Genomic DNA, 23,607 nt, shown 5'->3' on the forward strand with positions numbered 1-23,607 from the left:
CTTGCCAGGCAGGCGCTTTGCCGCTGAGCTAAATCCCCAGCCCCTATTTTTAGAATTGTAATGCTTTCCCTAAATTCATACTTTCTGCTAATGTTAAAATCATCAGAACATTTCCCCAATCACCACTGTTATTTGCAATATCGTCATTATTATTATTATGAGTAGTAGTAGTAGTAGTGGTAACAGTAGTAACAACAGTACTTTGAGGAATTAACAGATGGAACAAAATAAGAAAAAGTAAGTAATTCATACTAAGTTTAGATTAGGAGAATAAACATTATCTTTACTTGTAGATGATAAAATTGCAGGTTTGTAAAATCTAACAGCCTAAATTTTAAAAATTGAATTAAGGTAACTCTGTACACAAAACAAATAAGAATAAGTAGTTTACAAAAATATGAATAATCATATGAATTCTATTTCCCATTAGAAATCTAATGGGAAGCCATTCTTTTATAACAATAAAACCTATACAAATGGGAATAAATTTAACAAGACATGTTTACAACAGAAAGGAGGGCCACACAGTTTTCCTGGAGGATGGGCTGTGGAGATGTGAAGCTGTAGGACCCTCTGTGTCCAGCCACTCTGGCCCTCGTTCCTCTAGCCGTCTTTGCTGTGCCCGCCCCTCTTCATCAGCTGGTTGGATTCTGCAACTCACCTGGGCCTGCCAGTCACTCAGGGGCCCTACCCGAGGAAGAAGGGATGAAACTTTCCATGTTTACCCAGAAGAGCAAGGAAGAGCTTCCCCAAAGGCCCCAGTACAGCTGTCGTCACATCCTCTCTCACCAGATTTGGGACACAGACTCACCTTTGAAACCAAGTCTGGGAAGAGTTAATGGGCTTAGGTAGCTTAGCATATTCCCTAGCTAGAGTGGGATCAGCTTGCTCTGAAGAACATGGCAGAGAGGTTTGCATCCTAAACAAGTCTGGAAGTATACTAGTGAGGAGGAAGCAGAAATGTATTATGGATAGGTAAACAATCATTCACTTAGAAGAAAATATAGACACCCCTACCTTGCTCCATACAATAAAGTTCAGAAGGCTTAAACAGTTCAATATAAAACAAACATAAAAATATTAGAAGAAAAAGCAGAATAATATTGCCTAGCCTTGCAATGAGGAAGACTTTCTCAAGAAACAATTCTTAAAGGCCATAAGGCAAAGAGTAATAGATTTCACTATAGAAACTAAACATTTCTGTGCAACAAATGATATTAGAATAAATAAAAAAGAATACAGTATAACATTGTGATGTATTTGGAAAAATATTTAATGTATCTTATATATGAAGAACTTTTTTTTTAATACAGGGGGTTTTGCTATGCAGTTCAGACTGGCCTTGAACTCACTTTGTAGCCCAGGCTGGCCTCAGATTTGCAGTTATGCTCCTGCCTCAGCCTCCCAAGTGCTGGGATTACAGGCTTGTACCACCATTCCCTACAAGAACTTCTAAGAAGAAAAAAAAGCAAACAACAACAAATCAATTTAAAAATATTGAACAGGCAAAAGATATTGGAAAGGCAAGAGGGGATGAAAAAAGTAGGGGGACACCAAAACTCTCAAAATAACTAAAATTAGTACAGCATTTGCTATCAGATTTAAATAATCTATAAATTTCCAAAAGTGGAAAGGGGTTAGAAAAAGTGGTACTCACTGATTTTGTGGCTAGGAGAGTCACTAATGCTACTGTTAGGGGAAGAAATCCAAAAAATGTGTAGACTCTATGAAGTAAAAATCCTATTGTTAACAATTATTTTACAACGATGTATGGAAATATATGTCTACATCAGTTAACTTTCTGTTATTATAACAAAATACCCTAGATAATCAATTATAAGAAGAAAAGGTTTGTTTTGGTTCACAGTGTTGGATTGTCTGCCTGTGGTTGGCTGGTCCCATTGTTTTGGGTCAGTGGGAAGGCAGTACACCAAGATGGTGGTGCATGTCAGAGGAAAAGAAGGAGCCAGAGACTCACAGTCTCCTTTAAGGGTACACCAATGACTTAACTTCCTCCCACATGGCTCCACCTCCTAAAGTCCCTCTGCCTCCCAGTAGTGCCAACCTGGAGGACTGGCGTTTAACACACGGACTTTGGGGGATGTTCAGCATTAACATTGCTAGGCAATAATACTTCTCAAAGATATTCCTGGGCATTTACTGTAGTAGAAAAACAAAGGAAGCCATCTGAATATGTATCTATGGTGAGCTTGCTGCAAATGCTGTGCTATCTACATACCATGAAGTATCACATCAATATTAAAGGCATTTTCATTGAGATAATACTATTTTGAGTATAATGACTAGGTTTTAGAATTATATACTGAAGCCCTTAGAGTGAAACAATATTAATTGTAGGATTTGTTTTAAAATACCCCCCAAAAATGTGTATGTGTTGTGTGTGTGTTTGTCATTGTTGAAGATATAATTTGCATATGAGGCTTCATTATAGTATTCTGTCTTTGATAGATAATTAATTAACAGTTTCCAAAATAAAAACTAGCTATTTTCAAAGCCTGGTTTTAATGACAATTAGCTTCTACTTTCTTTCCTTTTAAAAATTGTGTATATTTAAGGTGTTCAACTCAACGTTCTATACTACTTCTATTTGCTATCACTTTTCGGGGTTTATACTTTTGTGCCTTTGCTGCATGTGTATTTGCTTATTTCTGATTGAGATACAGATATCGTACATGAAAAGTAGTAGAAATAATTCAAGGCCTAGTTTGCTGCGTTTGAACACAGGAAAGACTTGTGTTTGGTCCTATGGGGCAACCCTGAGCAGCTCAGGTTCATCATCATCCATTTCACAGAGAACTTGGAGCCAAGATTTCAGTCCTACAAGAGACAACTGACAAGTGGAGCAGCTCAGTTCTAACATGGAGCACTTTGCGGCCTCAGTGTGGCATGGCATGGTTCGTGGCTCGCCTGTCCTCTGTGGATCCTGGACTCCCCGTTCATCCCCAGAGTGAGAAGCTGTCAGGAGCTCTCTGCATCCCCTTGGCTCCTCTGCACTTCATCTTCTGGAAGTAGCTGTCACTTTGTGAAGGACGGACCGCAAATGTAGGGGCAACTCTTTGTTTTTCTTTTGCTCCCAGGCCATGTTTTTAATTATTTATGGGCTTGTTTTTCTCTGTTACCTTCATTCAGATGGCTTGTGAAAAATCTTTGCCACCCTTGGGAGAATCAGGCTAGCCCAGCTTACCCACCATTGCTGTATCCCTGCTCTCTTCTCTCTGTTTCTTCATTTTATGCATCCTTGGTGCTTGTGGTCCCCCTGCATGTGGATACCAACATAGCTCTCAGTGGCCTATCCACATGACTTCAGAGTGCTTGCATCTCTTTGCACCAAGCCCATGTCCTCTGGTGAGCATGGAGTACTGAGTGGAGTAAACTTGAAGACAGATCATGCAGCTGCCATGCTGGGGCCCTGGATCTCAGAGAAAAAGCCTGTGGAGGGAGAGTGGGCCTGACTGGGAACCCTCAGGGGAACCTCAGGAAAACTGACAAGGGACAGCTCAGAAAGGGTCACTCTGCTGTCACAAATCATGTTGCCATTAGCAGTAGCTTTTTGGCTGCATTAGGGAGAATGTAGCTTGAATTAGAGTGTTTCAAAATTTCTAGATGATGTAGAAGTTCTGCTGAGATTCAGTTCAGTCCAACAACCAACAAGGCTAGGAGGGAGAAAGGGAGGAGGAATGAGAGAGAAGAACAGGGAAGAGAGATGGGGGGATGGTTATTCTTCTGCAGCAGAGACCCAGGGCTAAGAGCCATTGAGAGCCCCATCCACCACTTTGCAAAAGGAGCTCCTGGGACAGAGAGAGACTGAGAGGCGAGTCTGGTCTTGAACTAAATGTGCTTTGTTGTTGTTGTAATTCATGGTCTTTATTGGACAGAAGCTCAGTTACAAAAGATAGAGTTAGCACAGTCCCATCCCCCATCCCTTCGAGGAAGGAGGAAGCTCGAGTAGGTAAGGTGAGCACTGTCATTCTGTCTTTGTCTTGTGGATTCTCATTCCTGACATTGTACTGTCAAGGATGTGTCTGCTCTTTCAAGCTCAAAATGTGACGGCCAGTTCTCACAGTGCTTTCTGTGAATTGACTTATTTGGTTTTAAAAACAATCCTCTAAGGTAAAAGCTCTTTGCTATGAAAAAAAAGAAAGAAAGAGAAAGAAAGAAAGAAAGAAAGAAAGAAAGAAAGAAAGAAAGAAAGAAAGAAAGAAAGAAAGAAAAGCTCTTTGCTATGGATTGAATGAGTCCCCTTGCTGACATGTGGTGGAATCTCAGTCTCCAGGGTCACAGTTGACAGTTGACAGGCTTTTGGGAGGTGCAGGGGGCTGGAGGCTCCTTCCTCTGTATGGATTAATGGGCCATTGAGGGATTGGTTTTCTGAGGAAAGTGAGCTTTCTCTGGCACCCATGTTTCATCTCACCCTTGCTGCCTGTGCTGCCTCAGGCCACCAGCAAGAAGGCATTCACCAGATGTGTTCCCCTATCTTGCATTTCCCTGCTTTTGGAACTATGAGGAACACATTTTTTACTTATAAATGACTTAGTTTGTTGAATTCAGTTATAGCAACAGAAAATGGGCTGATACTCTCTTATACACATTTTATACTTGAGAAAACTCAGACACAATTTCAGTAAGCTGCTCAGGAAATAGTAGAGGTGAGATGGTTTGTTCTACAGTCTGTACTTTTTGCTGCTCTTTTCTGGACCTGAGCACAAAGCTATTCCTGGGAAGGAACTCCATCCCACTGCTGACAGCACAGCCCCACCACGCAGAGGGACTGAAACATGAGCATGGCCAGGTCTGTGCCTCAGGACTTTCAGGTCCTCTCACCTGCCTCACTCTGTGCCTGAGTTAGCCCCCCAGGAATTCAGTTGCAGCAGACAAATCACCCAAGTTGGAGACTTAGGGAACTTTCAGAGTTTAAAATTACAACAGCTGTGTGCTAGGACACCACAGACCTCAGCTGACTAGATTTGTGATATATGAGGGGTTCGTCGCCCTTGGTTACTCTAGGTCTGGCTGCTTACAGAAAGTGCTTCTGTGAGGTCTATTAAAACCTGGCTTTGTCATCAGTGACAGTGGAAAGGCAAGACCCCAAAGGGTGCCAGCTTAGATGAATTCCAAACTTTGAGTTTGCCATGAGCACTTCAACACAACAAAAGTACAGTTTCTCATAGAAATCAATCACAAGTAAATGGGACAAGAAATCAAACAAGAAGATTATGTTAGGATCAAAAACCTACTCTTCATCATAGTTCTCTTACTTAAGAAATCAAAAAGGCAAAAACCATCTGTACATTGTAGTCACAGTCAATTGAATGGTGAATCCCAAGGGTGATCTGGACAGGAATGCCACAGCCTTGACCCCAGCAGAGATGAGGCAAGAGTGACTGCTATAGGTGGCAGTGGGGCCACACTGTGGTTGAGACAGTTGGACCCACTTGACCCAGATGGGGTTGTTGTGTCCCTGGAACTGGCAGGAGCTATGCAACTAATAAGCACTGAGCCAATACCCTGGAGTCTTGAGTGGGTGGACACTATGGAAAATCCTCGAGGGAAGAGAGGGTAGGTTCCCCTTGAATTTGAACCTTGAGAAACTGCCTTATGAATGTCCTATGACTGTTCCTTCTACCTTCCCCAAAGGGACGAAGCCATTAACAAAGATGGCTATGCATGGGGAATGGAGAAAATCCAGATTTCAGGAACTGATGAACTTAGGCTCTGAGCGGACATGAATCTTTCCCAGGCTGGAGGTTAATGTGGGGTTGAGAGAGCTAGGGATTCATTTATTTTGTCCCCAGTCTACTTCACAGTAGGCCCAGTGGCTCTGGAAGCCAGTCTGAGGGTTATTTCTCTAGTTCCTCAGTGTCTAGTGAGATGGACATACTCAACAGCTGAATCCCAAGGTCAGAGCTCTTGCTAATAGTGTGAGGGCTCCTCCAGCAGAACAGGTCATGGGAAATCCCTGGGACTCCTCCTTCCCATAACACTGAAGTCAATGGCAAGTCTGGGTGAACTGTAGAGATGAATGCCACCATCAAAGATTTGCAAGTGCTCAGAGGTAGTGACTGTATCTCTTCCCCAAGCAGAGCACAGATGGTTGTTGGAGAATGACAGGAAGTTATTCTAAGTCTGAGTATAGTGGTAACTGCTCCTCAGGAGGAGATGGACTCTTTACTGGAGCAACCAGCACAGCCCTTTGCAAGTGCTATGCACTCTTCACTGAGCACAGTGCCTTTTCTGCATTTCCACCAAGAGGAAGCCTTTTCTGCATTTCCACCAAGACAAGAGCATAGTTCTCTATGGTCTCAAGGCCATTTAACTGGAAAACTAAAAGTTGCATTTTCCAGACTCCTTTGCAGCTAGGATTCTTGATGTCAGCCAGATTCCATTTAGATTGACCACAGCAGGGACTGGTGAACAATAGCCCATGGACCAAATCTGCCTCTCCATCTGTTTTTGTAAACAGGAGCACCAAGTATTCATCTGCTTAGATCTGTCAAAGGACAAAATTATAACAGTTTAGTATAAAGTTCTTAATTGGCTGTATTTGCCATTCTAGAATTGGGCAACAGTCCATTCCACAAAATAGAATAAATATTCTGGTGAGCTGAGTAGAAAAGTTTGGTTTTATAAATAGAAAAAGTCTGAATAAAGCAGATGCAGAGAACAAGGGGCAGATTGTTCATTTTGAAGTTATCATCCTTGAAAGGCAGGAGCAGGGAGACAGAACAATAGGAAAATAACTGATTGGTTGACATCAGCTTTCCTTAGGTCATTTTTTTTAAGGGGGGTGGGTTACAATTAAAGAGAAGACATTTTCTTTGAGAAGACATTTATTATCATGCCAGTTAAAACTGGCTTTTTGGAAAAATTTGTTTCATAATCCCTGAATTCCCAGAAGGTTAGCAATGATTTAGTTTGAGTTTGGTGATGTGGAGCTTCAGGGTGAGTGACTCTATTTTGAACTTCATATTGGTCTTTGGGGCCTAGTGCAGTAGCCTGGTCCCACGCACTGGCTTCCTGTGGTTTCTATTTATCACACATTCTCCATGGTTGCTTTGATGCTATAATGGCATCACTGTGACAGAAACTTTGGCCTACAAAGCCAGTACTTGTTTACTCTCCAGTCCTGTACAGGACAAGTTTGCTGACTTGTGAGCAGGATTGGCAAGGATTGGGGTTGGGCCCCTTCCTGTGGCTTCTCTTTTGTTGAGGGCTCAGAGAGGTCATGGATTTCTCCAAGAGCTTTCCCAGGGTCCCTGCTCTGATATCAGCTCAAGTCTTGATGTGTTGGGGCATCAGCCATACCCCGCCTGGCCTGGCCCCAGCAGTGACCTTACAGGCAGTGGTGATTCTCACTGTTCCAAGGGTCATTCCAGGAATCACAGCCAAAGGCTGTTCCTCCAGGGGTTTTTTAAACACTCATGATTCTGAGTATTATACCTTTTTCCAATCAAGTAACAAGAATTATTTTGGTTCCCTAAACTGAAGCCTCACTACCACGTGCCTCACCCCTGTGCCCTGATTGTTGACATTTAAGCGATACACTGAGCACTTCATGTACATCAATCACTTGCAATATAGCAAATAAATTTATATATTATGTGTATAAATCAAGGGTGCGAATTGTGCTTAGGGAATAGGATTAGTTTTATTTGATGAATTATAGGCCAAGATCATCTCACAATCCTGGTAAGTCAAATGGAAATGCCCTTGCTTGACTGGAATTATCAGGCCCCGACTTCTGACTCAGGCACTAGCCAAGTGCATGCTTGACTCCACTGTGGTCAGAATTTCTGATTTCACAGGGACAAAAAGATTCCTGAAGAGATAGATAAAGATTGCTGATTTCTTAGTGTGAGTGCAGTTCCTCAGGTCTGTTTTACAAGCATGGAGGTGGCTGAATAGGAAAAATGTCTGGTTACACAACTCAGTTTCCTCTTTAGGTCACCCAAAGGCAGGCCAGATGTGCTTAAGGAGGATGTCCCAGGTCTAAAAGGACATTCACTCCAACCAGGAAAGGGCCAAAGGTGACACACTGGATGTCACTGGTGACTAGGTAGCCTCAGGACTCTACTGACTTGTCTTCTGAGTGTTCCTTGGGGTGGGGCTAGGGTTGGGTTATTTTGCCTTTATGCAGCTTCTATGCAGCCCATAACTGCTACACTCCACCTTCAAAAGGGAGGTCTGCACCCCTGCAAGAGTCCCCACACTTCTTCCCAGTTCACTGGGAGACAGACTGAGAACCTTCTGAGGCTTTGGGACCAACTCATTCAATTATTTTGCAAAAATTTTTCTTGAAGTCTAAGAGTTGAGAGTTCTCTTCCCTATTTGTTTGTTTGTTTGTTGAGACAGGATCTTGCTTGGTAGTTCAGGCTGGCCTCGGACTCACTGTGTAGTCCAGGCTGGCCTCGAATTTGAGGCCCGAATCCCGAGTGCTGGGATTACCGGAGTACGCCAACACATCTGGCTCTCTTCCTTTTATTTCTCTTTCACTCTGCTCTCCCATCTGAACTTTCCTTCATAGCTTTAGGGGGAGAATAGGCAAATTCCTTAAAAAGTCATCACTGGACAAAGGAGAAAGATTAAATTAGAAAATAGAGACTATGTGTTGACCCCCATTCTGCTGGCACAAAATCTGTGTTTAAGTATAATATTGAGAATTTATACAGGACTTTGAAAAACATAGAAATGGACCACTGTTACACAAGAAGCAGTGTGTGCTCCTGTCATCCTGGAAGAGAAGCATCCACGCTATCTGGGTGAAGCACAGTGATGCATGTGGCCGGGGACCTTTCAAGGTTGCAGACAGCTGCTTGCAGAGTGGCTGCAGGGGCTGAGTCTCCTCTGGGATTTCTTCAACAGCACACACAGAGCCACAGCATGGAAGGATTTCCCTAAGGAACAGAGAGGGCCGCTAGGAGCCTGAACAGCACTGGGGGAGGAGGCTGAAGATGGAAAACCGAAGCTGCATCTCATAGAAGCACAGTGGCCAAGGGGCTGGTTATACAGAGCCTGCTACCGTGGCGTGGCTCTTGGGCTATTTCAATGCTGTGTTTCCAGGAGACACTTTCAAAGCCAGGGTGGAGAGCCTGTGAGAACAGCAGAAGAACTAATTACACTGACCCGGTCACATCTGGCGCCCAGCTCCTGAGGACTAGCTCACCTGCTGGCTCCCGGAGCTGCTGTTGTAATGCATGTTGATTTCAGGTAGCGCATGATGCAAGCTCACACCTGAAGATGGAAACAGACAGTTTGAGGACGAAGTCTTTATTCAGTTCAAGGCCTCTGAGAATACAGTTGTTTGGCTTCTCTGTGCTGCCTGGGTCTGATGGTAATCCCAAGGTGTGGAAATGCAAGGCTGCCTGAGCTAGGCCTGCTGAGACTTGCCGCAGGCACAGGCCCTTGGCTGGCTGCAGCTCTGCCAGCCCTAGCTCTGCTGCTCGGGGAAGGCAGAAAGTGAGGAAACAGCTAAGGCTCTGCATTGTCCCACTGATCCTCCCACTGACAAGTGTTTATTGAATGCCTACTGTGCACAGAGTGAACTTCAGAGGATAACACGTCCTGCTGGGTTTGGGTGAGATGGGAAGTGCTGTTGTTCACGGTAACCTACCCAGGCCACCCTGGTTCATTGGCACAGAGGAAGAAGTTTCCAGGTTCACAGTTGGAAAACTTACGCTTTCTGTGCAACTCCTGGTGGTGAGCTTGGTTCTCAAGGAGAAGCTGGGTGCCATGTGGTGGCACAGGCTGAGGTAGTCAGGGCAGCATACCCACTTCACAAAGGGCAAAGTGGAGGGGCGGGAGGCAACTGGTATGGTCAGCAGTCAGCTATACAGCAACTTAACCACACCACAAGCAACTGCTCAACTGGACACAGTTCTTATTTTGTATTTCTCTCTCTCTCTTTCTCTCTCTCTCTCTCTCTCTCTCCCCCCCACACACACAAACACACACTCTTTCCCAGGACTCAGAGCACAGAGCAAGAATTACGAACTAAATAGGCTTTTCTTCACACTGCTTCCAAAAGAGGATGAATGTGATTATTTCAGAAACACAAAGACACTAATTGCCAAGTGAGTGTTCAGTGCTGAAACAGAGCACATGGCATCTAAGACTCTTTCCTTCAAGATAAACATTGAATGTTGACCCTAGATCTTAAGAGATTTCAATCACTACCACAGCCCTGGAGAGTCAGCTGTGCTATTGCTTTAGTGGTTTGCACCCCTGCACAGAGTTCTGTTTTCTTTCTCAGTTCACATGGGTCTTCCCCCACTTCTAATCTTTAGCAGAGCTTTTGCTTGGGGGCTGGGGCAGATTGCATGCGGTGTGATCAAAATACAGGGTGAATGACTGGTTTAAAATATTTATGATAAAGGCACATTAATATCCCTCAAAATGCTCCCTCTCACTTCACACACACTTATCCCATCATTCTTGCCATTTTCTGAAGCAGTTTTGGAATCATCTTTTGTGAGTGTGTCTACAAGATGTGAGAAAAATACAATGAGTGCTGCTGCAGAGTGCCATTCAGTGGAAAGTCAGGCTCGTAAAAACTATCATGTGTCCTCATTCACTTTATTCACCAGATCTCGCACCAGGAGTTGTCTGGACCTTCCCCCAAGTCAAAATGACCTGAAACGTAAAAGTTTTGAGTTGATTCAGGATACTGAGGTAGCCATGTCAGCAGAAATAAAGACGTGAAAAAGGACTTCCAGGAAAGTAGCAAGGACAATGAGATACGTATGCTCAAAGCAAGGGAGATATTTTGAGGAAGATTTCTCACAATGTATCTTTTATTACAATAAACTTTAAAGTTTTGTATTTCTATGAGTTCATATTTGCAGTACGGATCGATCACATTCCTTGTGGGGAGCTGCTCCATGCATGACACAGCTTAGTTCTTTTTTTCACCACCTTCCTCCTCCTCCCTCCATCTCTGCGTCTCCTCCTCTTTTGCAAAAGATCTCCCTGTTTCCTACTATCTTTTATTTTGCTCTTTAATTTATTTATACTTTGGCCTCTCATATAAGAGAAATCATGAGTATTTAAGCTTGTGTGCCTGATTTATTTCACTTAATATTATGATCTCACGGTACAACATTTACATGATACATTTTTAAGTTTAAACATTCACTGCATTTTCTATTGTACCTTGTGTTTGATAAAGGTGATGAAACATACAAAGGATATTGAAGCCCACAAACTGTTCTCACGGGCAATGCTGACTTCCCTCCCCAAGAGGTGAGGCAGTCCCACGCCTTTCCCCAGGAGAATCTCTGTAACTGCAAGGAGCTGATTCTGGGGTACTCTAAGGTGGACCATAAAGGTCACATGGCTTCCACCCCCATCTTTTTTTTTTTTTTTTTTTTTCAGAACACCCTGAATGGCCTTTATTTCGGTAGGCATCCACATTTCAGCATTTAGTGGTCCTGAACAGCAAGTGGGAAAACGTAGCAGGTGCCAGGAGGCCAGGCCGCCAGCCCAGGACCCGCGGCACACAGAGCCGCTCCTTAGTCCCCGCTGAGCATAAGAAGCAGCAGCACCAAAGCCAAAGTCCGTGCCAGGCTGGGTTCTTCTGTTCCAGTTGTCAGACTGCATGCTAGACCCAGAAGGAGGCAAGGGCGGCAGGATGAAAGCCCGTGCAAACCTTCTTCAATGTTTCAAAGTGAGGTGGGCTGGGGAGAGGGAACAACCCAGAGGAACCACGTGTGCTTACAAGTGTCCTTGTGCGGCCTTGCTCCCGGTATGCCCACCAGGGACGAGGGGTGCTGGCAGGTCTGCACCACCCTAGCGACTGCTCTGTTCACCTCATCACACCTGAGCTAAGACATCAGCTGACGGTGACAGCAGGAGGCAGAGCCAGGACCCGATACTCATTTCCCAGGCTGGTGGAGAATAAAGGAATGTGGTTCCAAAGCTAGATGAGGGAGGTCAGAGACTCTTTCCAACCTTACCTGATGGCTTCTGGCCAAAGGAAGGAAGGGTCGTGGGACGTGCTGGGGGGCGCAACAGTGCGACAAAGGGGAGGAGGAGGGAAAAAGCAGCACCCTTGATCCAGGTGGTGGGAGAGATGGGGGAAAACCCTGAATTTCTCACTGAAGGCCAATTTCAGAGAGGGACGGAGTAACAATCTATGCTTCGGCCAAGGGTGGGAGTGGAGGAGAGTGGGACAGATGGCTTGGAAGGGGTTCACCCTTGTCTTGAGCATTCATGCTTGGATCCTAGAGACCTTGCTGTAAGGAAGCCAAGGACTCCGGAACAGGCCACATGTTGGTGTTCCAGACAAAACCCAGCAGGCAGCATGCACCACCATACCTGTGACATGGTAACGGCTTTCAGGAAAAACTTGCCTGTGCTTCAAGGCTCCCAGAAGAGGCCCTGGACACCACAGGACAGAGCCCAGCTGCTCTTTCTGAATTCCGGACCCTCAGGTGCTGTGAGAGCTGAGGAGGGGACCACTTCAAGCTGCTGAATTTGGGGGGATTTTTTAGGCAGCAGAAGTTAAGTATACAGGGGGTACGTGATTTTCTGAAATGAACTACTCTTGGTAAAGTTCCTTGCAAAATAGAGAATAGTTTCCTCTTATGTTACACCCTAGATATATTCTTGGAAAATTCAAATGTATTTTAGAGTCATGTAAGAGTATCCCTTATATTTACATGTGAAGGGTTAGGCTATGGCCTCAGATAGTCAGAAACATGTTTCTCCATCTACATGAAAATCTAAGTGACATTTAAAAGTTATGTGAAGTGAGGAGCAATTCTTTCTGTGGGCTGTCTAGCATCTCCATTTTCTTCCTCCCAAATGCTAGAAGTACCCCCTAATTGTAGCAACCAACCAAACCTGGTGTCTTCTTTTATAATGGCAAATGTATTGAGCAAATTAAATTTCTGCCCTTACAAGTTCTCTTATTACTAGAGCACCAATTGGGAAGGAATTGGACCCTGAAAGTTGGAACAGGGACCTATGAAGCTGAGGACCTCAAATTCTTAAATTTCATCATGAGAGTCAACAAAACCTGACTGCTCTCCTTAGAGTAAACCTGCTTGAAGGTCAACCCTTGGTGGGCTTCTGAGATCCTGGATTTGGGAGGGTTCCGCCACCCTGTAAGTGATAAAGTTCATTCCCGCTGCCTAACCTGTTTATACAAACACCCTGGTGTATGTGGAGACCTGTTCTTCCACGTGGAGACCTGTTCTCCTGTGTCCTGTGCTGAGGAGAGTCTGTGGATGTGACCAGCTGCATGACAGCCCTGGTCCTGAAGGCTGAGCTCCCCTGGTGGTTGACATGTCACAGTGCTGGGGGAGCTCAAGGTGCCCTAGGTGGCTGCTCTGGGAAAGGACTCTCAAGAGTCTACTCCTAGCTTCCTCCTGGTTGTCCTGGTTGTCCTCAGTCTTTGCTGATTCTGCTCTGCATCATTCTGAGGTCATCAGCCATAGCAGCCAGTGTAACTGAGTACTGAGCCCCACCAGTTCTTCTGTCAGTCACTGGACTAGGGGTTATCTCATGAGGTCCCATACAATAAAGGAGCAGCCCAGCCCACTGCCTGAGATGACTACTTTTACCTGGAGACCTGCAGTGGCCTCTCCTGAGACTGCAGCTTAAATAGGCACAAAAGTATAGCACAGAGAGAAGACTGGGTATGTGACTGTTTAGCTCTTTGTGGAAACTCTGGCAATCTCAAAGGTTCAGTGCATTCAGCTACATAAAGGATGCCTATAAGAGATAGATATTATTCAGTCAAACCAGGGGGCCTCTGGAAATTGTATCTTTTTCAGTCCTCTTGGTTAAAGCCAAAGATAGAGAAGGGATTACTAAAAAAAGATTCCTATGTACAAATGTTTGACTACTAGAACAAAACTCAGTGAAAATACATATATGGTCCACAAATTTATTTGAAAAATTATACATGCAGAAATACTGCCAGCTCTGACTAAATGGGATTTATACATTAGTCCTCTCTTATTTGTGATTTTGCTGTCCATGCTTTCTGTCACCTGAGGTCAACTGCAGGTTGAAATTAAATAGAAAATTCTGGAAGTACATAATTCATTAATTCTAAGTCATATATTGTTTTGAGTAGTGTGAAGAAATCTTTTGATGACCCATTCTGTCCCATCTGCTCTAAGAATCATTCCTTTATTCAGAGTATCCACATTGTATGTGCTACCCTCCTGTTAGTCACTTAGTAGGTATGTCAGTTATTAGATCAGGTGACATGTGATCAGTGCCTGTGTTCAAGTAACCATTATTTATTTATAATGGCCCCCAAACACAAAAATAGTGATGTTTTCAATTCAGGTGTGCCAAACAGAATCAGTAAATGCTTCTTTTATTGAGAAGGTAAAAATAGATATTTTGAGATAAAGTCACAAAGAGTGAGAGACCACATTCACATAACTTTTGTTATAGTATGCTATTACAGTTGTTCTATTTTATTATTTGGTGCTGTGAATCTCCTTCTGAGTCTAATTTATACGTTTGCCTCTATCATAGGTATGCACATATAGGACAACAATAGTGTTTGCAGGGATCTGTTCAGTCTGGGTCTTTAGCCTCCACTAGTGATAAGATTGTATATTGATAAAATCATTCAGCTGCAAACACATATTACTTTTTGCAGAAAATGGAGTATGACTCAGAGGACTGAGTCCCCAGCCCAGAGAATGGAGGCAGAGACCCAGGCCCTGAGACACAGATTTCCAGGCCTTGAGACTTAGTGGATTTTGCTCAGCTGGTTTGTAAAGCTGGTTGGATAGACTACTGTTTTATCTTCCATTCTTGGACCAGACTGTACATAACTGTTATCCTCTCTGCCACTGTAAGTTGAGAGTACTGGAAGCAATACCTCCTGTCCAGGGTCATAGGTCCACAAGTGGGTAGAAATTGTGCCCCAAGAGCATCCTCCTGGATTACACTCAGGAGCTTTGTCCACACTGGGTTTAATGATTAGGCGATGTCATCTAGACTTCTGAACTGATGAGATTTTTGTGACATTTTGGATTTTTAATTACGTCGTCATGTGATGAGACCATTGGAAACCATGAGAGGGAATGGGAAAAGTTTTAGGTGAGAGGAATGTGAATTACAAGGCTAGGCTTGGGTTGTGGTGGGCAGAATTATATGGTGGCTCTCATACTCTCTTCACCAGTGTTGCTCCCATGACTAAGTTGAACAGCAAAGGTATTTTGCTAATATGGGTAAAATTACTAATCAGTTGATGTTCAGATAGGGACATAATCTGGGTGGGCCTTACCCTAACCATGTAAGCCCTTTCAAAGCAAGAGTTAGACAGAGTTCAAATGTGAGACATATTCAAAGGACCATTATAGGCTTTGAAAACAGAGTCACAAAATGAGGAATGCCATTGGCCTGTAGGACCCTAGAGTGTCCCTGGATAATGGATGTCAGGTAGCAGGAAAGAACCGAATTCTGCTATCAACCTGAATAAGTTTAGACACAGCCTCTTCTCAGAGACTTGAGACAGGAGCCAAATTCAGCCAACAGCTTGAGAGTTCCTAAGTACATATTCCAGTTTTATCTCCTGAAATTCTGACCTACAGAACTAGGAGATAATGCAGGATATTTCTTGAAGCCTTTAAGTTTATGCTAATTTTTTTACACAGGACTAGAAAGATAATAAACCCCAAACTCCAATCAACAACACTAACTACCCTTAACAATTATTTGTTGAACATTTACTATATTTAAGACAGCATAAAAAGGATAAAAAGAGATAGAAATAATAATTAGTCAATATTTATGGAACACTTCAATAATGACCCAAGTGTTCTGATGACTGTATGTCAATTATCTCATTTAACTGCCTTTATCTGTGGAGGAAATAGGATTTTTTTCTACTGGTGAGGATATCAGAGGAAGGGAGCTTCATGAGGATGCATAAGTTGCCCAAAATTTGTGCATAAAACACAGCAGATATTAAGCATAACCCCCATGTTTTCCATATTTTCTTGGGCAGTACCAACTTCAAATACTTAGTTGCATTTTCTAGTTGCATTTATAATTGTCAAACCATGAGCATGGGTTATGGTTCAGAAAGCCTGGGCATCTTTGTTATAAGATCAAGACATATGTCATAGGAGTTCAGTTCTCAAGGTAGTGTCTTGTTTTAGGGTAATGGAACAAACATGGCATGTTTCTCTATAAACGCCACAGGTAAGCATTCTGTGCTTCTTTTAGAAAAAGCAAAGCCTAGGAGATTAGTAGGAAGCCTCCTTCATAGGCTCACCTGGCTGGGTCTGGAAGATCCACTCCCAAGTTGGCTCCCTCCTTCTCATATCTGGTGACTTGTGTCTCTTGCTGCTTCTTCTGTAGGGGATCTCCTCTTCCTCCAGGGTCTCTCAGGGGAGTGCGGAAGACTCGCAGCATGATATCTCAGGATAACCAAACTTAATGCAGGGTCCAAGGAAGAAAGAAAGCTTCCAGGTAAGGACAAGGCCCACAAGCAGCACAGTGTCCCTTCAACTTCACTCTGTTACACAGAGCAGCCAGAGGGTCTGACCATCACACTTGGGGTAAACCCAGGGATTGGTACACATAGTTGGAGCTATTCTTGGAAAAGTCAGTCTATTATAGAGGCCAAGTAAGAAAAATTGGTCTGAATGAAATACTTGGATTCTGGGAGTTAGACAGTCCTTGAACTAAACTGCAGAGTAAGAGTTCAGGCACATGATGCGGGCACCAGCATGCTCCTCCCCTGACCCCTACCATGTGAGCACACAGAACACCAGGTCACAGTAGAACATGTGGTCTGTCAGCCACCAGGGCTTTGTACCTCTTCTTCACCACAGCAGCTAGTCTAGTCATCCTCTGCCAGTCAGCTGAGTATCCGGACATCCATGAGGTCTTAGAGCGGCTGATAAAATTCCCATAGACCAGGCAGCTGCATCCCTACACATAGAGCTGGAAGACACACAAGTGGCTGCAATTAGCTTCTCCCTTTATTTTATGAGCCCGTCATTGCCCTGTGCTGGCCACTCCCCACATAGTGCCAATCCACTCTCTGAAAAGGAAGGAGATTCTGTGAAGCCCCTTCACCCCTCATATCATGGTTACTGCATATGTCCCATCCAGTATCTTCATTCTCCTGCATACAAAGATCAATAATTGCATACAATGTTCTAAGAGATGGATGCAGGGAAGCATGAGGGGAAGGGCGTATAAAAAGATGAGCGTAATCACTATGAACTACAAACATGTGCTAATAAAAATAAAAATTAAAAATAAAACAAAGAGCTACTCATTTGTCCTAAGAAAGACTGGCAAATTTCCGTGTTGTGCCAACATGAGCATCAGATTCCTGCAGTCACCTGACAGGGTATGTAATGTACAAGAGATGCCTCCATGGTATCACATGATATTGCAATGGTATCAACTCCTGTGGTTCTAATTCAATCCAGACCCTATTCATTTATTTCCTGCCAGCACATGCGGATTGGTACTATTTGCTAACAGAAGCTTCAGGAGACGTTTCCACAATAATCATCACTATCTTATATACCATATAACACACTATCATAATATATATTCTATAGCAATAAAATATCATGCTAATATATTATTTATAAATTCCCATTATATTATTTATATTATTGTATATTTTTTTAAATTCCCATTTGAAATTATTTTAAAATGTGCATTAAGTAGTTGAAGCTATGATTACTTATCCTCTTTACATTAGCAGGACTTTTTTGGAGCCAGACATCTTGGCCTCTTGGGCCTAAAAAGAAGACCATCTTTTATTATGCATGTCATCTCGTGAGTCTCGTGGCCAAAGGAAGAGCAGGACTGGGCTGTGAGAACATCCCCTGTGAGGTGAGGAAGCCATGGAACTCAGAGGGATGTGCGGATCTCCTCCAGAGACTGTTCCAACCAGGTTCTGCTACATACAAAAATCCAAAAAGATAATCAACAGAGTAGAAAGAAAACATGTTCCAATTCTTTAAGTAAGAATAAGATAATTTCTAGAAAACTGAAAAAAAGAGGAATGCAGATATATCCTGTACAGGTAGAAATTCCCTGTGATGAATGTGATCATTATGCATATCTAAATTGTACTAGTGAACTTAAGTATAAAAAAAGAAATATGCAATAACAAAAAGCAAATAAATAAACAAAAACTCTGTTCCAAAAAAGAAAAGAAAATGAATAAAACAGGAGTGGGTGGGGTGAGGGGTATTTCCTACCCATTCAGACTGAAACTATGTGTCTGGAATCTACCACAAAAAAAGCTGGAAAGGTGGATTATGTGCTGAACCCAAGTGTGTGATGCCTTCCAGATGAGGTTCAGTCCCCAAGTCCACAAGACATGTGACTCCTGTCAAGGGGTCATCCAGGGGTCATCCACCAGAGCAGGGCCATTCTGAGCAGATCTTTTCAGGGAGCTTCACATGAAGAAAAGCCAGTGATGCATCTATGGAAGGCTGGGTGTGCCCCTGGATGTCTCTGCTCTGGACATTTGTCCCCCTAGTTCTCAAAATGGAACCTAACTCCCAAAGTAACATTATGCAGAGCAGTGGCTTTTGGGTGATGATCATGTCAGGAGGACTCTACCTTTGTGCCTGGGATTAGTATCCTTGTGAAAGGAATCTGATTGTCTGTTCTGTCTTTTCCTCCTTTTCTGTCACGTGAGGATGCTGCTGGAAGATGCCATCCATAGAGCAGGTCCTCACCAGACATCAAATCTGCTGCCACCCCCATCGTGGATTCCAAAACTATGAGAAATAGATTTCTATTTTTTTTTTTTTTTTTGGTTTTTTTCTGGTACCGGGAATCGAACTCATGACCTCGCGCTTGCCAGGCCGGTGCTGTGCCGCTGAGCTAAATCCCCAGCCCCTAGATTTCTATTGTTTATAAATTCCCCAGTCCCTGGCATTTTGTTACAGTAACCCCAACAGATTGGAACATAGACCAAATAAATCTGGGCTGTAGGCTGGATCAAGTATGTCTTAGTACAAAAGATCTGGGGCTCTTTGCCTGGCATACAATTAGAGGAAAGTTTAGCTCTCTAGGGGCAGGTAGGGGAAGCACTCACTGTTGGCATGTACAGTGCAGACTACAAGGTCCAGAGAAGACTTGCTTGATCTCAGATGTTCCCGCATCTAGAAGCCCCATGTTCTTGCTGTCCTCTCCCCCTGACACTCTCCTGACTCCCACACCAGTGCTGGGGACTGTCCTTCAGATGAACTGCAAACACTTTTCCCAAGAGGACTAGCCACAGTAATGCTTTCTTTAGCTTTTCCTCATGGGTAGTGGTTTGCCCTTCCTGACTGGTTGTATAAAAATTATCAGAATCCAAATGAAGTTATTGTTTTCAAATCCTAATCAACAAAGAAGAAATGAAGAGGGGAGGGGAAGGGAAAGAGGAAGAGGAGGAGAGGAGAGGAGGAGAGGAAGAAGGAGGGAAACAGCTGAGTGCTGTTGTTCCAGCTCAAGTGTGGATGAGCTCTAGTGCCCAGCAGGAGTATGAGCACCCCTAAGGTCCTGCTGTGTGTTGAAAAGCCATGCAGTGTGGAAGAAGCCAGGATAGACTTTGGGACAAGGCAGTCCTGACTCTGATCCCTACTCTGTTGCCATAAGGTTTGGGACTGTTGTGTGATATCCCTGAGACCCAGATTTCTTATCTAAGAAGTGGGATAGCATATCTCCTCTGCAGGGTCATGGTGGGCATCAGATATGACAGATAGGAGGTGCTCCATGACTGAAAGCCAGTATGACGCTGATGGTGACCACCAAGACCTGATTCACAAATGCTGCAAATAAATTGTGTTTATTAAGATTCAAGAGTCTGAGGAAAGGCCAGTCATTTGTTTTCTTCATTTTCTCTCAACAAAATTTTATCAGACAAGTGAGACAGTCTCGTATATATCTAAACCAGATAGAAAAGTTGGTAGGATAAGATCTACTTTTGGGAAATGGTTATGCAGCCTTCAAGGTATTTTTCTCTGGATTGAGAAGTGTGTGCATGTGCTTATATGTGGATCATTTTTACATGTTTTGAGTCACACCGTGTATAATATTTTATAATCCTCTTTTGAAAATAAAGTCTGGAGATTGTTTTCTATGTTAGCCTACAATATCTTATGTTTTAAGGAGCCAAATAATATTCTGTAGTATGGGAATGTCATATTTTGTTTAACTGTTTTCTTCTTGGTGAATATTTAATGATTTCTGTTTTTTTAATGCCACAATATTTGCATTTTGGTGTTTCTGTAGACACAGAAGTGTTAGTGGGCCAAGAAATGTGCACATTTACAAACAAAATAAAAGGAGTAATTCAAAAACATGGAGTGTGTTTAAATAAGAAATTATTATAATAAAAAATTGCTATTAATCCCCCTCATACTCTCGCTCTACTTGGACACACTTATGCCATCATTCTTGACACTTTCTGAAGAAGTTCTAGAAGTCCTCTTTGTGAGTACATATCTGTATGATATGTGATAAAAAGTTATGGTGAATGCTGCTGCCAAGTGCCACTCAGTGAAAAGGGAGCTCATAAAAACACTGCAGTGTGTCCTCATCCACCTTGTTCATAGGATCGAATGCTGTGTGAGTTCTGGTTCTTCCCAAAGTCAAACTGACCACAAAAGGTAAATGTCTGAAATCCATTCAGGACAGGGCACAGAGGCAGCTATGACACAGCAACTCAAGACACTCACAGAAGAGGATTCCAGAGCTGCTTCAGAAAGTCCCACAGCTGATGGGGAAGTGTGTTCGAAGCAGAGGGGAGGATTTTGAGGGGAACTCATGGCAATATGTTGTTCACTGTAATACATTTTTAAAAGTTTAAATATTCACTGTATTTTTAGAGCACACCTGATACGCAAGAGTGCTTTGAGCTCTTGTTAACAGTCTTTATTTTCAATTAGAAAAACATTTTGTTAAGTGATGACCTTTTACCTGTAATTTATTAGCTATGAGTAAAGTTTAACACTAAAGGAAATATAACTACCATTTATATTTCTTCTTCTTTTTAATTTTTTAAATATTTCTTCTTTCCCATAACACATTAAATTTCACTGATTCAGTTTTCTAGAAATTATCTTATTCTTACTTAAAGAATTGGAACATGTTTTCTTTCTACTCTGTTGATTATCTTTTTGGATTTTTGTTTTTCATTGTGCAGATGGTTTTAAACTTCTGATTTATTTCACTTGATATCATGGTCTCAAAATACATCTATTTTTCTACAAATGAGTCAAGTTTATCTTTCCCTATGGCAGAGTAATGCTCCATGTGTGTAAATACCATATTTTCTTTACCGTTCCTACATTTTGCACTGTTCAGAGAAAATCTTGGCCCAGGTATATCTGATTTGCTCATTTCTGTTTTTAATTTTTTTGTTTCAGATTCATGTTCACTCTGTGGGGCAGACTGTTAAAATGTTCACTTTTATTTAAACACATTGTTCTGTTTCTAGACTTTTAAATTCTGTTTGGCTGATTTGCTTGCCTTTTCTATGCCCACATTTTTAACTATCATAACATGTAAATTTCATTTAACGATGAATTTCATTTAAATGTCAGTCAATATTTGCTTAGAATTTTTAAAGGAAAATTTACATGGATGCACAAACATGAAGGGAACAATTCTTCAGGCCTTAGGTGGCTGCCCCTGCATATAACAGATCAGTGTTAAGCATGAACTGTGGGCGTCACCCCACTTTCTGCTGTGCATCTGTCACCCATCCCCTCTCTCACTGTGAGGTCACTACTTTTCTGAGATTTTTCCATCAGTTAGTTTAGCCTTGACTCAAATTTTGTATAAATGAATCCTATAGGAAGTGCTTTTGTGTATCTGACTTCTTGAATGCAGCATAATTGCGGTGGATTAACTAATGATCATCTGGTGACACCCAGCTGAACTGAATATGTAAGGGTGAAGTATACTGTACCTGAAACTTTAATATGTGCTAAAATGATGAATTGGTGGGTGAGTAAAGAGATGCTAAATAGTGTACAGTAAAAAAATATGTAGAATTTGTTCAACTTTTCTTTATGACTGAATTTTTACAATAAAATATTAGAAGAATATCATGTTGGGATTTAATTGAAAATTAAAGAGCAAAAAATGGGAAAATTAAATTAATCCACTGAATTTACAGATGTAGTTGAAGACGAACTGACATCTAAATGATACTGATTCTTCATTAAGGTGTGTGTTGTGTGTCTCCATGTAATGAAGGACCCTTTTGTGGCTCTAAATCAAACTTTTTTTCTTGTAAATTTTGAACAATCCTTGTTGACATTATAAGACTTTGCACCTACTGTGAGTAAAATTGTCTACCCTATTTTCTAATTGGTTATTACTATGCAAAGAAAGTTTGCCTTTAACTGTGGATTTTTTTAGTATGTGTTTGCAGTAATACAATTATATTCCTTGTGAGGAGTTGGTACATGTATATAACACATCTCAGCTCCTTTTTTAAAAACCCTCTTTTCCTCCCGTCTCCTCCTCTATCTTTTGATCCTCTTTGATCCCCTTTGAGAAAGATCTATCTGTCTACTTCCTATTATCTTCTCTTTATTTTGCTGTTTATTCATAATTTAGGTTTCTCATATAAGAAAAACTATGCAATATTTAAGAGTATTTTTCTGATTTATTTCACTTGATATCATGGTCTCAAAATACATCTATTTTTCTACAAATGAGTCAAGTTAATCTTTGCTTATGGCAGAGTAATACTGCATGTGTGTAAATACCATATTTTCTTTATCCATTCATCTGTTGATGGACATATATGCTAGTTCCAAGATTTAACTATTATGAATTGTGTTACTATAAACATAAGTATGGATCATTGCAATATGATGTCTTATGTTTTGTGGATGTTTTTTCTGGTAAATAAATAAAACTCTTAAAAGGTGTAATGATTTGCCAGGGATTATCCTGGATTTTCTAGATGTGTGATCATTTTGCCCTCAAATAGTGACTATGTTTTTTCCTTCTTTTCCATGTCACCTTCCTATTCTTTTTTCGTTGACATAAAGTGAAGAATCGTGGCTCAGGATTCTGGCTCCTGACCTTAGTGGCTTAGGTACACACCTTAAACATTTTTTTTTCAGCAAGTAGATGGAAGTAGACACATCATTTCAGCGCAGTGCGTCTCACTGTTCCTATCTGTAAAGTAGGGTACACACTCTTTCCCCTCCTGGGATGTGGTAGTTTGAATGGGATGCTACATGTAAGGTATCAACATGAGAGGAAGGTGACCCAGGGGACAGGGAGGCTGTACACTGATCACTTCTACGAGTCTAAAGTGGTCTTGAAATGAAAAGTTTTTGTACAAAAGAGAACCAAACAACCATGGTAGGTCAGCAAAAGACAAAGAACCCTTATTGTCGGCCTCTTTTCTCTCTCCTAGTGTCATTCCGGGCCACCCAAGCATGGGACTAAAATGCCACTAAGTGGAGCTGTCCTTCGGTTGGGAGCTCTGATGTCACATCCAGTGGGTATAGGGGTCAGGTAGGAAAAAAGCCAGGTGAGGGAGGACGGAGGAATGGGGTGGCAGGAAAGAGAATGGCTGAGGTGTCCTGGTGGGGACGTTTGCACTGAGACGTGAACATTAGC

General features: G+C 42.3%; 1 long non-coding RNA gene across 3 annotated transcripts in view; it reads left to right on the forward strand.

The window, feature by feature from the left end:
* Nucleotides 1-18,750, forward strand: part of LOC106147072 — a 20,586-nt gene extending 1,836 nt beyond the window's left edge. The window contains exons 2-5 of one of the 3 annotated variants that reach the window (XR_001231790.1): nt 11,389-11,413; nt 16,351-16,461; nt 17,717-17,850; nt 18,668-18,750. This is a non-coding gene — a long non-coding RNA (uncharacterized LOC106147072). Of the gene's footprint in view, nt 1-11,388; nt 11,414-16,350; nt 16,462-17,716; nt 18,015-18,667 lie in introns of those variants that run through there. The other 2 variants (XR_001231789.1, XR_001231791.1) reach the window with 2 other exon arrangements.
* Nucleotides 18,751-23,607: the final 4,857 nt, after the last annotated feature.

The sequence above is a fragment of the Chinchilla lanigera genome, unplaced genomic scaffold, assembly GCF_000276665.1.
Source record: "Chinchilla lanigera isolate Chin_1 unplaced genomic scaffold, ChiLan1.0 scaffold00114, whole genome shotgun sequence".
Classification (NCBI taxonomy): Eukaryota; Metazoa; Chordata; class Mammalia; order Rodentia; family Chinchillidae; genus Chinchilla; species Chinchilla lanigera.